This window comes from Ziziphus jujuba, chromosome 3, assembly GCF_031755915.1.
Source record: "Ziziphus jujuba cultivar Dongzao chromosome 3, ASM3175591v1".
Taxonomy (NCBI): domain Eukaryota; kingdom Viridiplantae; phylum Streptophyta; class Magnoliopsida; order Rosales; family Rhamnaceae; genus Ziziphus; species Ziziphus jujuba.
The window spans coordinates 4,037,148-4,054,258 of record NC_083381.1 but is presented as its reverse complement, the minus strand read 5'-3'; the positions used below and the strand labels follow the sequence as shown (position 1 = coordinate 4,054,258).

General features: G+C 32.1%; 1 pseudogene; it reads right to left on the bottom strand.

Annotated features, from left to right (window-relative positions):
• Positions 1-8,602: 8,602 nt before the first annotated feature.
• Positions 8,603-13,953, bottom strand: LOC107433539 (pentatricopeptide repeat-containing protein At1g20230-like; annotated as a pseudogene).
• Positions 13,954-17,111: the final 3,158 nt, after the last annotated feature.

Sequence of the window (17,111 nt, the reverse complement as noted above, 5' to 3'; positions counted from 1 at the left end):
GTTTTTTAGAAGTTAGCTCTTAAAAAATGTTATTTAATTTGAAGAAATCCCCAATTACAATTTCTTATGCAAACCGGCTACAAATTTTTATTTTTTGGTTGAAACAATTTTTATGTATCAATCCTTCAACACATTATTATTATTATTATTATTATTATTATTATTATTATTATACTTTTCTTTATGCTATAAGACCTTTATATTTCAGAAATATTATTTATTTCTTATCATATTTTTACAAGATTTTTTAAAATATTTTTTTCAGTATTAAAGGTAAGAGTGTGCCCATGTATCTTAACTACAGAGGCTGTAATATACTCTTTAAGTATTAACCATGGTAGTTGTAATACTTTTAGACCTCGTCTTACATGCAAAAAGGGATTAAATATAAGAAGGTGAATTGGACCGGTATTGGATCGTTTCTTTATTATTACTTAACATTGCCCACAAGAACGACATCCTAATTGATAAGAAACACCCTGTATTTGGATACAAAAATGTGGGGCCAACGCATTACCAATTCATTTATCAAATAATAAATATTATTGTTAGAATAATTAATATAACATAAAAATATAAATATGAACATTTGAATTCTTAAATAAATAAGTAAATTATAAGTACAAATACGTATAATATTATTTTATAAACAATTTGGTACCAATTAACTTGTATAATGATAATATAAAAGTGAACATGTGCCATGAGACATCACATATCCATAACCACCATCAATTGGTTTGTAATTTGCAACTCCTTGATATGAATTGTAATTAATGGAAACAGCTACTTAATGCTAAATGATGTTAAATAGAATTAGTTAAAATAAATAAATAAAAACAGTTGTCAATTGGGAATAATGTTCTTTAGATTTGGGAAAAGTCATTCCTATCTCTTTTTCTTTCTTCTTTTTTTTTAATTTTTTTTTAATTTTTGGGACTTGTTTACGTGCATCATACTAAAAGTTCCAATAAAAGGTTAAATGGCACCTATATAATTTTTTCAATTTTAATTGATTTTTTTTTAAACATATGGTTTTACTATTTTTTACTTGCTCTCCAATTGATTAGTGTTAATTTTACAAATTTACTTTTTATATTTATTGTTGTAAATGGATATGATATGATTTTTATATAATTTTATTTTTCTTACTCTTCAATTAATTGGTGTTGATTTTACATAATTATCATTCATATTTGTAGCTTTCAATTGGATGCAATATGGATTTTAGGTTTTTTTACTATTTTTTGCCTGCTCTTCAATTAACTAGTGTTGATTTTAAAATTTTGCTTTCTATATTTATGGAATAGATATGATATGGCTTTTAGGTAATTTTATTTTGCTTACCATCTAATTGATTAATGTTGGTTTTACATATTTATCCTTCGTACTTGTGGCTCTCAAATGGATACAATATGATTTTTATATTATTTAATATTTTTCTGTTCCAATTTAGAAAACTTTTTATATGCTGAAGTAGTGCATATGTTAAGAGGTAAGATTAGACATATTTAATAATAAAGTCTAAAGATTGTTTAGGATAGGCATGCCTTTTGTATGAGTTCTTCTTAAAACTAAGAATACTGAAATGATTCTTTTGCATTATTTGGAGGCTTAATATTCTTTATGCTATTTTGTTTTTTTAATACTTGAGGATGGGGAGATCCAAACTTAAGTCATTGCCTAGGAAAGCAACTATTACCACTTGGTTGCCCTGCAAAGAGTATTCTTTTTGCTATTTAGTGTGAGGTTTTTTTTTTTTTATATAGTAAACAACTTTAACCTCTTAAATTACAATTTAAAATTTTCTGATTAAATCCTATTAAATGTGCAATAAGTGTGTACAATATTATAACATATCCAATGAAATCAATCAATTCAATCCATTTAAATTGGATTAGATTGAAAATTTGAAAATCCAAAGGGATTGGATTAGTTATCAATTTTGGTATTTAAAAATAACCAATCCTCTAAATATATAATATGTTAAAATTTTATTAAATTTGGATGTAATTGTTGGTTTTCTATGCTTGTTGGCTGTTTATGATTTAATCCATTTGCACTCTTTTTATATTATTTTATGTTCCCCAAAAAAAAAATTAGCTTTAAATTTTATGTTTTATGTGAATTACACCTTTAGGTGCTTCTGAAATTGTCAGGACATAGAACGCCAATTGGTTTGGACTGTCATAGGGCATCCAACTTTAACTAAATAAAACTATAATATTTTTCCTTTTAATTACTTATCCTTACTTTTTATGAGCACACTAAACATAACAAAATAAACTCATGATCTCCTAATTGTGTTATTCAAAATTTTTAGTATTAATGAGGTCGAACAACTTTATTTTTTCTTTAACAAAGTGAACATGAAATTTTGATTAATTATAAGTAGAGATAGTATCAATTTTAGATTGATTTTCTCAAATAGAAAATCTTGGTGTTTGAATAAATAAATAAAAAATTATGAATTAATATTGCAAAAGTTTTTTAAAACTATAAGATGTCTAATATCTTATACTTTTTTGCAAGTTCATTGAGCTGCAACTAAATGTGGTATAAAAAAGATATTAAGCACAAAATTTATATGCATTTACATTGAGCACAATTTATATGCGTCGGTCTATTTAATATTTGTAATAATAATTTAACATAATTATTGACTCAGATAACGGCGAAGCACTACACACACCTAGCATATGTATTTGGCTACCAAGTCGTGGGAGTCTAATTTATATAAATAAAAGCTCAATGTTTTATTCAACACTTTGTTAGATAAAGAAATATATTATGGATTTAGTATAATCAATTACTTATTTATAAAATCCGATTTATATCATTAATGGAACTGACTTGTTTTTTATACCATGTAATAGACCCTTGGTCATATACTCTCTATAATATTCCAGTTGATCATGGAGGACTAATTCTTTTAAAAGCTCATTTTTTACTTATCCATATTTTTATTATTATTAAATTATTATTATTTTGGTGTGCGTTAAAAATAATAGAGAAGTTTAACTTACACAGACTATAAAAAATCTAAGACAAGTAAATAGATATACATCGTATTTGTGATTAGGATTTTCAGAGATCAGTTTGAAAGTGATATGAAAATAGTGTATCCATAGACACTACTATTATATTGTTTTCTATTTTGCAGGATTACAGATTTAATTTATCAATGGCTACATTTGGAAATTAGTATATTTTATACTTTAATGGAATTATTATGTATATTTTTTATCCGCATATTTAATACAACTTTAACACACTTATTATATTTTTTAAAGAAATGTTCCCAAAAAAATATATTTGTTGTCGTATACATATTCTTCATTAACGAGAATAAATTCCATAAAGATGTTATAGGCAATCACTGTATTACGAGATCTTAAAGTACATCAAATGGATGTTAAAATAGTATTTTTTTATGAAAATCTTGATGAAGAAATCTATATAGAGCAACCTGAGGGTTTCTCCACACCAAAATAAAAAAAGGTCTGTAAATTGATAAAATCTTTATATGGACTAAAACAAGTTCCAAAGCACTGATATCAAAAATTTAATACTGTCATTCTAAATAATGAATTTAAAATAAATGAGTGACAAATGTGTTTATGTAAAAGATACAAAGAATGGATACGCCATTCTTTGTTTATATGTAAATGATATACTAATTATAGACAATGACGATAATATGGTCCAAACTACAAAAACCATATTAAAATTCAAATTTAACATGAAAAATATAGAACTTTGAAAAGATAAATAAATAGAAAAGGAATAAAATATCTGCACAGTGAACATATTTTAACTAATAACAAGGTTTGAATATACAAATCCTCTAGTTGGAGACATCAATTGGTACAGGATGAAAAGAAAGCACATAGATAACAGCAAAAGACAAAATAGATAGATGTAAAACAAGGTTTATAGACCCGACAACCACTGGGCATACTTGATCCATTTTTCACTTCTAATATTAAAAATTGCACCACAACTCATTTATCTTATAATAGTACCTTTATTCCCTCCCCCCAAAAAAAAAAGAACTGAAAAATCCATTTCTTTGTCTGTTACACAAAATGGACAATCCATAGGTAGTCAAAGGTAAAAAGAATCTTCGAAACAAAACAATAAAGCCTCATGCTCAATTAAAGTAGTTCAAATGCCTGAATCTTTCCATCCCTATTCATCGAAGTTTCAAATCTCCATCTCTTTCAATTATTCATTGAGGAAATCGAGCCAATTATACCATTTTATTGTAAACCTATGAAAATAGTAACATAAAGTTATTAAAGTCTACCAAGCCAATTAGTAACCATCTAAAGACACATATTTACATAATTCAAACCAAAGTAACTTCACACTATTTCCCACAAGATAGAACAATATGACCACAATATCTAAAGCAATACACAATCACAAATAGCAAAAAAATAAATCCTAAATTGAATATTGGTCATATGGATGGACTTCATTACACTTGCAATATGCCTACTCCTTTTTGTGTGTGTGTGTGTGTGTGTGTGTGTGTATGTTCAAAACGATAAATCTGTTGGAAACTTTGTACCTTTGTAAGTTATCTTCCAATTGCATTATGAAGTCTTCATGCATTTGGTTATCTTCCAATTGCGTTACGAATTCTTCATGCATTTGCTAGTTCTTCTCAGATATTTTTGGCTTGTGATTGATCACCCGCTTCTGTCCAGAAAAATTGGATAAAACTAAAAGATTCTTTTTCTAATTGCCATTGAATAGCAAGTAAAAAAGATTGAGATCCACTTTGTTTGCGAATTCTATGGAGACCAGCGACAAAGTCACAGAGTCTTGAAAGAGACAACTGAGCAGCAAAATTCAGCAAAAGTAGCTAAACAAAACAAAACGAAAAAAAAAAAAGAAAAAAAAAAGAAAAAGAAAAAAGAAAAAAGAAAAAAAAATACCAAGGTAAGAAATAGGAGAACAATAATAAAATAAAAGAAGAAAAAGAAAAAGATATGAAATGAAAATAGAAAACTACCCACTCAATGCAACTTCTCCATAAGAATACACCCAACACTAAATCCATTTTATGGCACTTTCTTTATTTTCAATCTAATTGATGGTTGAACCATATATATATATATTGCCATATTCAGAAACAATAATCTTTAGCTTCCACAAAAGGGTAATAGTGCTAAGAACCATATAAATCTTTAAGTGAAGTCCTTGTGGTCTCATCAGTGCCTTGAAATGTAGTGCAATATAATGGAAACTTGTTGCTTACTAAGTCCAAACTTTCCCCAATCTTTTGGAGAGAAAAACTGTCAGGACCCGTCCAGAATTCCTTCCCCGGAACCCTAGACAAGCCCTGATCCCAGGGAAATACCACCGAACCTTCCAACGGAAAATCCGGCAGCACCTCCCCTAAGGATAGAACTAACCAAAAAATTACCTGCACTGAAAACACACTTCTAAAAACATCCCCTTATTCCTCCCACAATACTACAAATTGATTTCCACAAATTCCAGCACTTCAAAATATAACAGCAACTCAGTGCATAAAGAACAACTACACATCCAATACAGTATACAGAGCATTATACAGATAAAGTGGAATTTATACAATGACAGATACGGAAACAATACAAGGTCGAGAGGAAAAAGGGAAGAAAAACTTCTTGAACCTTCGGCAACGAACTGAGACGTTGGGCTCGCCCCGGACAATCAACGTCTCCAACCTGGACCTAGAGGAACGGAATTTAAGAGTGTGAGATGCTAATCATCTCAGTAAGTGACCCTATCTACTATACAATATAATATCACAGTAATAACGTAGATAAATAATAATTAATTGGAAATAATAATTTCTCTCAAAACCCTTACAATTCTCTCAGTTGGAAATGTTTCCCTTTTAAAACCTTTTCACAAAACCCTTGTTCGTAATCCCCGAAAACCAAGACATCAAATAAATACCAGAAACAGTAATAATTATAATTTTTAATTCCAATACAGTTTCAAAACATTTTATTTTTAAAACACAGTTCTGAAAATCATTTGATGCACCCACTATATACCAGTGGCGCCAACAGTACCCAAGTCCCAAGGTACCGCCAGACAGGAGGTTATAGAAAGAAACCGGCATACGGTCGCGTGGCGTCCCACTGCGCCGCTGATAACCTGGTGTCCCGGCCATGGGGGGTGGCCTACCCTCATCCGATGGCAACCACAGGACAACCTCATAATATCACCTGCGCGCTCCTCACACCCACCTGCGCGCTAATCACAACCGTGTGCACACTAACCATATCACATATAAACAGAACACTAGTACGTGCACGGTGCATCTAAAAATCATAAAATCCACATATTGAATTTATATAACAAAACTCACATCTTTGCATAAACACAGCGGGTATATTCCATCCGCTTGAACCCGGGAAATTCTCCACAATTTCTTTATAATCAATACCATAAATTCCATGATTTTCAAATCCACCAACTTCCAAATCCACCATTTCAAATATTCACATTTTCCAAGCATAAATAATTCTCGAAATATAATAATTAAACCTCAAAATATTCCATGGGCATATTTTATAAAAATTGGAGTCACCAACATAAACAAATATTTTCCTCGAAATATTTGAAAATCAAATCATGCCCGATTTAATGCTAAAACCACAAGAATTTCAAAATTCTCAAAGCCATAAAATAATTTCACATGGCATAAATTATATAATGCACATTTTCTTAAATCCAATAAATTCACCAATAATTCCACAATAAATCAAATAAATATTTGGCACATAGAAATTAAATTCCAAATATTCAAATCACACATAGTAATCACAATTTAATTCCCGAAAGTAATTTGAAGGTGGATCACTCACCTGGAGCACGCAATTAAACTACGATCCACCATGGGATCAATTCCATGATTCATCCGTGCTCCTAGAACAAAATTCACAGACAGTCAAATAAATTAATATTTTAATCGGGTAAATAATACCCGGTACCCGGGGGGTCAAACACAAACGTTATCCAAAATTGACAAATTATATGTCTATGGAAAGCTTGTGAGATGAGGATCACATTATCGACCTCCATTGAGTTCAATTCGACCGGCGGTGGCCGGAATTTAGTCGGAAAGATTTGGCCGGTTTTAATCCCTTTCTATCTTGCAAATCGACGGGAGTTGAGTTAATTGGAGCTCAGAATCGGACTCAGAAGGTCCAAATTAGTGGGAAAGGACCGGTTGCACGACCGGTGGCTGCCGGAAAATGGCCAAACCAGCGGCACACCGGCCGCAGGCTATGGAGGCCGATCCTGGTGCGTTGGCTGGCCATTCGGCTGGAAATTTGGCTACCGGTGTCGTCCAGCTGTGGGCTTTCACGTCGGCCGGCACGTGAGCGGTTCCGGTGGCCGGAAAAAGTGCAGCAGGGAGAGAGAGAGACGGTCGGTGGGAGGGAAGAAAGAAAGAAAGAAAGAAAGAAAGAAAGAAGAAGAAGAAGAAGAAGAGAAGGAATCAGGCCCTGGCCCTTTTTTCCCACGTGGGGAAAAGAAAAGAAAAAGAAAAAGAAAAAGAAAAAATAAAATAAAATAAAATAATAAAAATAATATAATAATTAAATAATATTAATAATAATATTATTATTTAAAATAATTTGATTTTACACATGGTTGACATGTGGCTTCTCAACATGGTGACACATGGTCACCTTCATTAAGTCACACGTGGCACATCGTTACGCGTTCAAAAATAATATTAAAATAATACAATATTTGAAAAACTCTACAGGTCCATAACTTTCAAACCACATGTCCAAATCGGACGTGCCGCTAGTCTTCAAACTCGTATCGACGAGCACTTCACAACCATGCATGAGTCAAAGCTCAACCTTGCATGAATACAAAGTCAACTCTAGCACCCCTTAGACAGTTTGGACCTCAACTTGTTTTGCTCGTAACTTTCAAACCGTAGCTCTGTTTTCAATGTGCTACCAGTCTACGAACTCGTGCCAACGTGTACTTTGTAACGGTACCTCAGTCAACCTAGAATTCCAACCAGGTCAAAAAGTCAACTTTTGACCCATTCGGTCAACGGTCAACACAGTCAACCTCGGTCAACGTGCAAAAATTCCGACATGGTTCGGGACGGGGTATTACAAAAACCAACACTTAAACAAACCTCAAACGGTCTAGTTATATAACAAATGAGTTATGCAAATTCTAGTAACTCACTTTCAACTTTGGAAGTATCAAGTGTTTTCTCATCATCTCTTAGCAAACTATTCTTTAGTATGCATAGGACAAGATCTTTGACAACCTTGCTGTATTTCATATATATATAACTCAATACATATGGCACTCTCCATTCAAAATCAGGGAGTAATTCCTGTGTATGTAACAATAATAAGCATCCAGGATAAACAGAAATCACACTAGAACACAAACATTCCAATGTAGGATGGAAACAAAGATGAAAAATTAAAGATAGGTTGGTAGCATCACACGAGTAGGAATCACTCCAAGGAACCATAGGTGATGTACGACAGAAACAAACATGAAGAATTAAATATAGGATGCTAGCATAACACCAGTAAACTCTAGGAAGCACTCCTATAAACCATAGGCATTACACCTAGGTTTGTTTTCCATCTCTATTGGATAATATCTGCATCTCTATTCATCGATATTCTCTTTGTATAGAGATCTAAGTACATGAACTTGAAAAGACATAATTAATGTGGTACATGCCTCAAGAGATATTAACGAACCTAGATATTACTAACTAATTAAATACGGTTCATGTACAAGAATTTAGATTAATTCATGAACCTTCATTAATATTGTGGATATTCTTAAGACTCTTACAAACAAATTATTGACTACTGCTTATTCAATTCCTATTCTCCATCACCTTTGCTGGCAAAGTTTCTTGGCTTCAGGATCTAGTGATTGTTCAACAGCTGCTTTAATGACTTTTCGTTTCTTGTCAGCTGCCTTTGCTGCAGCTTTACTGATGGGCTTATCAGCAATTAGTTGCATTGGAGATTCTCGATCCCATCACTTACAGGGGGGAAAAAAGAGTGGGAGAGAGGAGGGCGGGTGGGGGAGGGGAAAGATAAGAAAAAGCACAATTTAAACCAGTCACACATATGATGGACATAGCATGGTCATCCAATGTCACTGCTGTAACAACATGTCTGTGAAACAGTAAACTATAATTTGTTGTGAAAATAAATTAAAGCATCCAAGGTAAATTATCATAACAGGAAATCTTTCAAAAAAAGGTCAAGCATCTCTTAAGGTTATAAGTCCAAACAACATTTACTTTTAAAAACAACTCCTGGAAAAGAAAAAGTATTGCTCCATTGATGATGATGGAATACAATTATGGAGGCTGAAAATGAACATATGAAATAATATCCATAGGTCAACAAATCAATTTAAATTTTCAAAAGATGAAAACTGAACTCCAAGACTGGTTAATCAATCAAGAAAAATAATATGACAAATGTTTTCCACTTGAATAATGAGCAGAAATTTTATTTTTGAAAAAATATCACATGAGCATGATTAAGCTACAAACATCACCAGAGCAGGTTCACCTTCATCCTCCCATGACTCCTTCACATGATTTTCTTCCACATCTTCATCATCCCATCTGTTTCTGGGTTGCTCCTTAAAAATAAAAGGTGGAATTTGCCTCTGAAATAAATATATGCCTTAGTAACAGATTTAAATACAAGAACAGAAAGACAAACTTCATGCCAACTATATATAAAAGGCTAATTGCATCTTCTTGAAAGATTTCAGAAATAACTATGGATATAGGATATGTGTAACGAATAAAGGATCTCATGTAGAGAGAATTATCGGCCCGTTTAAACAAAACATAACACTTTGGAAATTGATTAAAATACAAAAGAAGCCATCATATTAATATAAATCACTGAACAAACTTAGTGGACCAAAATTAACGTTTTATCATGTAAAACTAGATGACAATTAAATACACAAATTGTAAAAGTCAAAATTCTTTGGCCTCAACAATGGGATGCAAACAGCATATATAAGGAAAAGAAGTAACCAACACGCCAGTTCTTCATCTGAATCTATTACTCCAGCTGAACTAGCTATTGTCCATGTAAATAACTATTCTGCACATTACGAGAAAATTTTTAGGTATTCAAACCTGCAGCAAACCCCTTATGCAAGCTATCATCTTAGGGGTGACTTAATTATAACTTAAAAAATACAGTATTAGAAGTTATTTCAGCAAGTTCAGTTCCCACACCTTAGAATGCTGCTCTCTGGATTGCTTTGAATTCAATTCATCTAACGCTTGCACTCTTACAGAAAGACACTGTAGCATGAACATGTTTCATTCGTTTGAGGAAAAATCTCCCACTGGAACAAGCCAGTAACTCACCAGAAATCCTCACAAGAACAAACTCCATCTTTGAAATGATGGAAACGATTTGTGTCTCTTACCGAAATTTCTCTTCCTTCAAAACTGGAGATGAATTTTATAACCACATGGCAATCACCACAGATTCTAAGGTTCTTAATTAACCTTAAAGGATATCCTGAAGGAGTGTTCAGAAGCCCAAATGCTACGGCCAACTTCTCACTATGTCCACACAAAATCTCATCCTTGTCCTGCACATCTACATCTTGCAGCACAAAATTATGATTGGGAAAGTAACCCGTTTTTTTCATCTCTACACTCAATTTATTTAACTTTTCAATAATTTGTTTCCTTTGAGAATGCAGTTTGTCTCCTGCAAGAAGCATATGAACTTTATTTTTTACACCAATCCAACTACAACCAGGATTTTTCCTAAGACCCATGCTATTCATCATATCCCTCACTCTGTCCACTTCATTCCACATGCTCTTCGAAGCATAAATATTGGACAGAAGAACGTAATTCCCCAGATTTGTTGGTCCTAATTTAAAGAGATTTTCTGCAGCAGTCTCACCTAACCCCACGTTATTGTGAACTCTACAACTGCTTAATAAAGCTCCCCATACACACGCATCTGGTTTAAATGGCATTCTCTTTATCATTGAATAAGCCTCTTCAAGTTTTCCAGCACGGCCAAGCAGTGTTGCCATACAAGCATAATGCTCCAGTCTAGCTTCTATACCATGCTCTTGGGACATGCTATTAAAATAAAATCACCCTTCATCTGTTAGGCCTTTCTGGCTGCATGCCGATAGCACACAAGTAAAACTTATTAAATCAGGCTTTTGTCCACTCCTCTGCATCTCATGGAACATCTCCATGGTTTCCTTAGCCTTCCCGTGCATTGCGTATCCTTTCATAATGGCATTCCAAGAAACCAAGTTTCTGTTGGGCATTTTATCAAAGCAAAGCTGGGACAATTCGATTCTACCACATTTTGCATACATATCAATCAATGCACTACCCACATATACATCATTTGAGATTCCTATCCTAATAGAGAAACAGTGGGCTGCCTTCCCATGCATTAATGCTGCAATATTGCCACAAGCTGGAAGCAAGCAAGGGATTGTTATAGAGTTTGGTTTCATACCCTCCATCTGCATCTCTCTAAAAAGTTCCAAAGCATCCATATCTTTCCCATTTTGAGAACAACATGCGATTATGGATGTCCAAGATACAATATTCAATTCCAATCCTTGGCCCTTAAATCTCCTAAATATGCCTCCATCGAATTGTCAACGAGACCATTTCGTGAGAGCCCTGTAACCAAAGCATTGCAAGCGCCAACATCCATTTGATCCGATTCATTAAAAACTTGTGACATCTCTAATGTGCAGGAACACTTTCCATACATATCAATAAGGGCACTGACAATACACTTATCTGGCCCAAGTCCCTGCTTGACCACATGACTATGAACCTGGATCCCCATATTAAAATCTTTCAAGTCTCCTATGGCAGAAAGAACACTAGAAATTGTAGCAGAATCAGGCTGAAACCCTTCTAAATGCATCTTCTGAAACATGGATGTTGCCTTTGAATATAAGCCACTATGATTGAAACCTGTGATCATTCCATTCCATGACACTGTATTGTGTTCTAAACCTGCATTCCTCATCTCATAGAAGAGTACCTTGGCCTCATCTACGCATCCAAGTCTAGAGTACCCAGCAATCAAAGCGCTCCAAATGACCATATCCCGCTGGGACAATCCATCAAATAGCTTGTGTGCTTCCCTGGGATGACCACATTTAAGATCACATGCAGTAAAGAGGACTGCACAAATGAATCGGAGGAAAACCCTGATACAGATATAATTCCATGAAGCTGCCGACCAGCTTTCAAGGATGGTAACCCAGCACAGGCCTTGACAACACTGGGGAAGAGATAACTGTCTGGCAGAATTCCATGAGTTAACATTTGAGAAAAGACCCTGAGTGAGTGACCAAAATTATTTAGCTTTGAAAAAGCATGTATAAGAGTGGAGAAACAGAACAAGTTGGGGTTGGGAATTGAATTAAGGATTAGATTTGCATCTAGAAAGCAGAGATCATTGGCATATAGAGAAAGGAGTTTAGTAATGAGATGGTTATCATTGGAAAGTCCAGTTTTGAGTATGTAAGCATGAGCCAGTCGTGTGTGTGTTAAAGAAACTGTGGTGGAATTTAGAAAGTGGAGGATGGTGTGGTTAAACCGGTCAAGTAGATAGAGAGCTTGCCTTGTCATGGCTATCCTCCAACACCTACCCAATAAACATTCAACCAGAGGCATTTCTTGCTAGAGCTACAACAAAACGTACATGGATTGAACACATAAGACAACTAATATGCAGCTGAAACAAACCATCCTTCACAAAACACTCAATCACGTCCATTTTGTACCTGTTCATGTCTGATAAATCATAAAACAGCAGACCACCGAAATGAAAGCTTGTCATCAAACTGAGCCATTGAAACCATGTTCTCTCCAGTATCCTTAAAAAATGTTAATGAACAATTAAGCTTTGGCCCCAAAGTCACATAAATTTGTGCTTGAATCTATAGAATATCTGATAAAGCAACCAAAAAACAACGGAAAGTTATAATCCACCTTTTTTATATTTAAATATAAATATACATACCAAAACCACAAAAACATAAACATAGTTTCATAATTCAAACCAAAACAATATTACAATACTACCAAAGATAAACCAATATAACCACAATATCTCAAGCAATACACTATCATACATAGCAAAAATAAATAAATAAATAAAATATCTAAGTTGAACACTAACAATGTGGATGGACTTCTTTACTTTTGCAATAAATATTTTTCCTTTTTTTTTTTTTTTTTTTTTGGGTTGTTTGTTCAAAATGGTAAATTTGATGGAAAGTTTGTACCTTTGTAAGTTATGTTCCAAGTGAGCATTGAATTCTTCATGGGTTTGCAAGTTTTTGTTAGAGATTTTATGGTTTTTGTGTTGTTCAGCAACTTCTGCACAGAAAATTTGGAGAAAACGAAAAACAGAGAAATTATCTTGAAGTGGGAGGGGATGGAAAGATAGTGAGAGTGAAACGTGTTTTCGGTTCCAAATCGGCAATGGAAAGCAAGAAAAAAGGAGTGAGACCCAACGGAGGCTAGAAGGAGAAGCGGCTAATGGTGGCTATGGCGACCAGCAGTACCCAGAGAGTCAAAAGTAGCAGAGTTCTCTGCTTTCTCTAAGTTGCCATATTTGTTGGAACAAAGCAAAGGGATGATACAAGGTCAGATCAACCAATTTTATTGCACAAAAACGATGAAGAGAAGGATACAGAACAAATGAAAGCTTTAGTAATTCTGGAGTTGATAAAGCTAAAGAAGCTACTCTCGTAGTGCCTGCGCTATTGCAATTATGACATTCACTGCAGGTTGCATATCCCGTTGTAAAATTCCAGAAGGCAAACACAAAGTTGTAAATTCCCTGAAAATTTGAATATAATTCCAAAAAATGTGAAACAAAATTCAAATTTTCCTTATGGTGTCTAGTTTACTCAATATAAATAGTAGAACAAACTTAAAACATAAATATGTCAAAAAGATCAAACTATTCAAATTACTTTGGATAAAACAACACCTTTTAAATTTTCCAGTAATTCAGTCAAATTCCAAAATTGTAAATAAATCTACGAAATTCAAAAATTAATGGATCTTAACTTAAAGGGAAGATTCAGGAATTTATTTTTCAAAAATATTATATTAAAAAATCAATAATTAAGAAAATAAATCTTAAATCTCAAATTTATAGAACTGGTCCAGATTTGCAGATAATGAAAAGGTGTCAAATTTGAAAGATCATAGCTAAATCTAGAAAAATTGTTTGGACGTAATTCAAATAAGAAAGTGTTCATTAATAAGTCTAGTTTTTAGGATAAATTCAATTTTCAAAATAATTTTGTCAAGGGGTCGAAATAGGTTTTAAATGGATGAGACAAAAAGCCCTTTTTTTCAATTTAAAATTTTGAAACCTTGTTCCATAAAAAATCATATCACATGAATGTCTTATTCCCAATAAAAGACTATCTTGTAACAAGTACAAATCCATTTGATAGATCTTAAAGCATAGGTTAAACACAAATTTAACGATACAAAGATGAATTAAAACAATAGATGGATATTAGATTAAAATATATAAAGAAAAAGCATCTTCACTATTCTCCAAAACAAGGAAAATTACCTTGGTTCTTCACAAATTAAAATCTTTTTTCTTGATCTTCATTTCCAACTAAGAAAAACTAAAAATAAAAACCAAAACAAAACAACCTTAGTTTCTAAACTAGATTAAAACCTCTAGAATCTTAATCACAATTCTAAGGAATAAGAATTTACCTCAATTTTTTTATAGACCTTCAAGCTCCTCTAATCTTCTCTTGGAAAATCTAAAGAAACTATTATTTTTTGGCTCCTCATGGAAATAATGAGAGTATTAATATAACCTTTAAATAATTTTAGGGTTGTCCAAAACCTATTTCAACTAATATTAAGAAAGATAATTAAAAGAAAATAATAATCTTTTATTTTTATTATCTTATAATAATTAAAATAAATAAAAACTGGAAAAAAAATTGTATATCCCAAAAATTCGTCCAATCCTAATATTCATATGCCCATCGGTTATTTGAATCCAAAACCAACTCCAAAACTTGTCCAAAATTGGATAGACGTGTGGCTCATAACTTTCTTTAGAAAACTTAAAAAATTAATTCATAAAATTTTATGGAAAGCTCACTTCTGGGAATTTCCGTACATTTATAATTTTAAATAAAAAACCCACTTGTAGCATCATCAATCCACATATCATAAATAGCCATTTGTATGCTCTAAGTCTAATTTTCTAGACTCACAATAATAAATACAAATAAAGACATAAAAGTTAAAACACTGTTATACCTCCTACTATGTATCAAATAGATATGAGGGCAACACTAAAGCCATTTCATTGTAAATCATACCATAAACATTCAAATAAGATAGTAAATTAAATAGTAAAATATTTAATCATTCTATTTTAAAACCTATAAAAATTGCTGGTTTTACATAGAATGCCGGTGTGGGGAATATAGTAATAACCATGTATATCATGTTAGGACAAAATACATTGAAATTATGTTCATTTTATACGTGATCTTGTGATCCAAAGGAAGCTTGAGGTTCGTTACATTCCCAGCTCAGAACAACTGGTTGATATCCCAACCAAGATTTTACCTGCCTCACGGTTTATCTTACTACCGTCCAAGCTCAACTTTAGTATACCCTGGTTTTGCTTGAGGGGGAATGATAGAGTATAAAACTAACTATTGTGTTTTGATAAGAGTCTATTACTTAGCCCATCTACAAGGCTGTAACCGTGAGTCAGTGGTTATATCATGTATTTAGTCATTTATCAAGAGTTTAAAAGGGTTATCTAATGCGTACTATACATGTATAAATAAGTTCACATCAATACACTGTATATAAAGTTCCATATCATTTATCGATTCTTTAATAATCAATGTGGATTAAAGGCATTTAATGAATTAATCGAATAAATGGAGTTTTAACCTATTTTACCATGTGTGTTTTAATTTAATAAATGGATTTTGTACAATTTAATGGTCATTTTGCTTTTGACAAAAGTTTATACACGTGAGTGCTTTTACTTAAAAAGTCTAAAATATTATATTTTGATTCTCTTGTTGCTTAAAGCTTCTGTTAAATTATATCATAAGTTAATATCAGAAATTATATTTATGTTGAAAGTAAGAATCCTAGGTATAATATATCTAATAAACATCATATATATGTATATATATATATATTTATAAAATTATGGCTTCAATGTATCACATACCAATTCAATTGGTGCTTTGATACTAATTGTAGCAATATTATAGTGAAAGATAGGATTACTCAATTAAATAAAATATGTGATAAATATATTTTCGTCGCTCATTACTAACTTGTAATAATATACAAAATATTTTCTTAAATTTACATGACCTTCCAAATTATTTTTTACGTAATAGATTCACATATGGTAGATCTAATCACAAAAGAAACAAAAGCCTCATTGTTTAAGTATTTCTCTCAAGATGTTTTATTTCCTACTGATTTTTTAAATCTTTAGAAAATAATTTGTAAACCCTATGTGGCTAAAAGCTATAAAGCATATTTATAAACTGCAACCCTACTCTTCTAATAGTCAACACTTTGAGCCCAATTAAGGGGCTCCTTCTTGTATCTAATTAACCATTTAAATGTGTTTTGCCACTTATAAAACTAATTTGAATCCCATGATCATTATTAATTAAGATGCTTAATCAATGGATTAACTTAATCGTAGAACATAAATTTAATAATATTTTTGCAAACAGAACCAAAAGCTCACAAATAGAGCTGTTGGATTAAAATAATAATAATAATAAAAAGCTACACCAAATAGATGCTTAATAGTCTACTGATTTTCCCCTAATTATATATTTGAGAAGCAAAGTAAAATATTAAAAGAAAGTTTTGTTACTATTATGAAATATTTTAGCGTGCTAATTGAAGTGATTTATTAGTTATAGACAAAATTGATTAGAATATAACCACACACTCTTATTGTATTTTCTTTCCCTTATTTCTATAAAATATATTTTATTTGTAA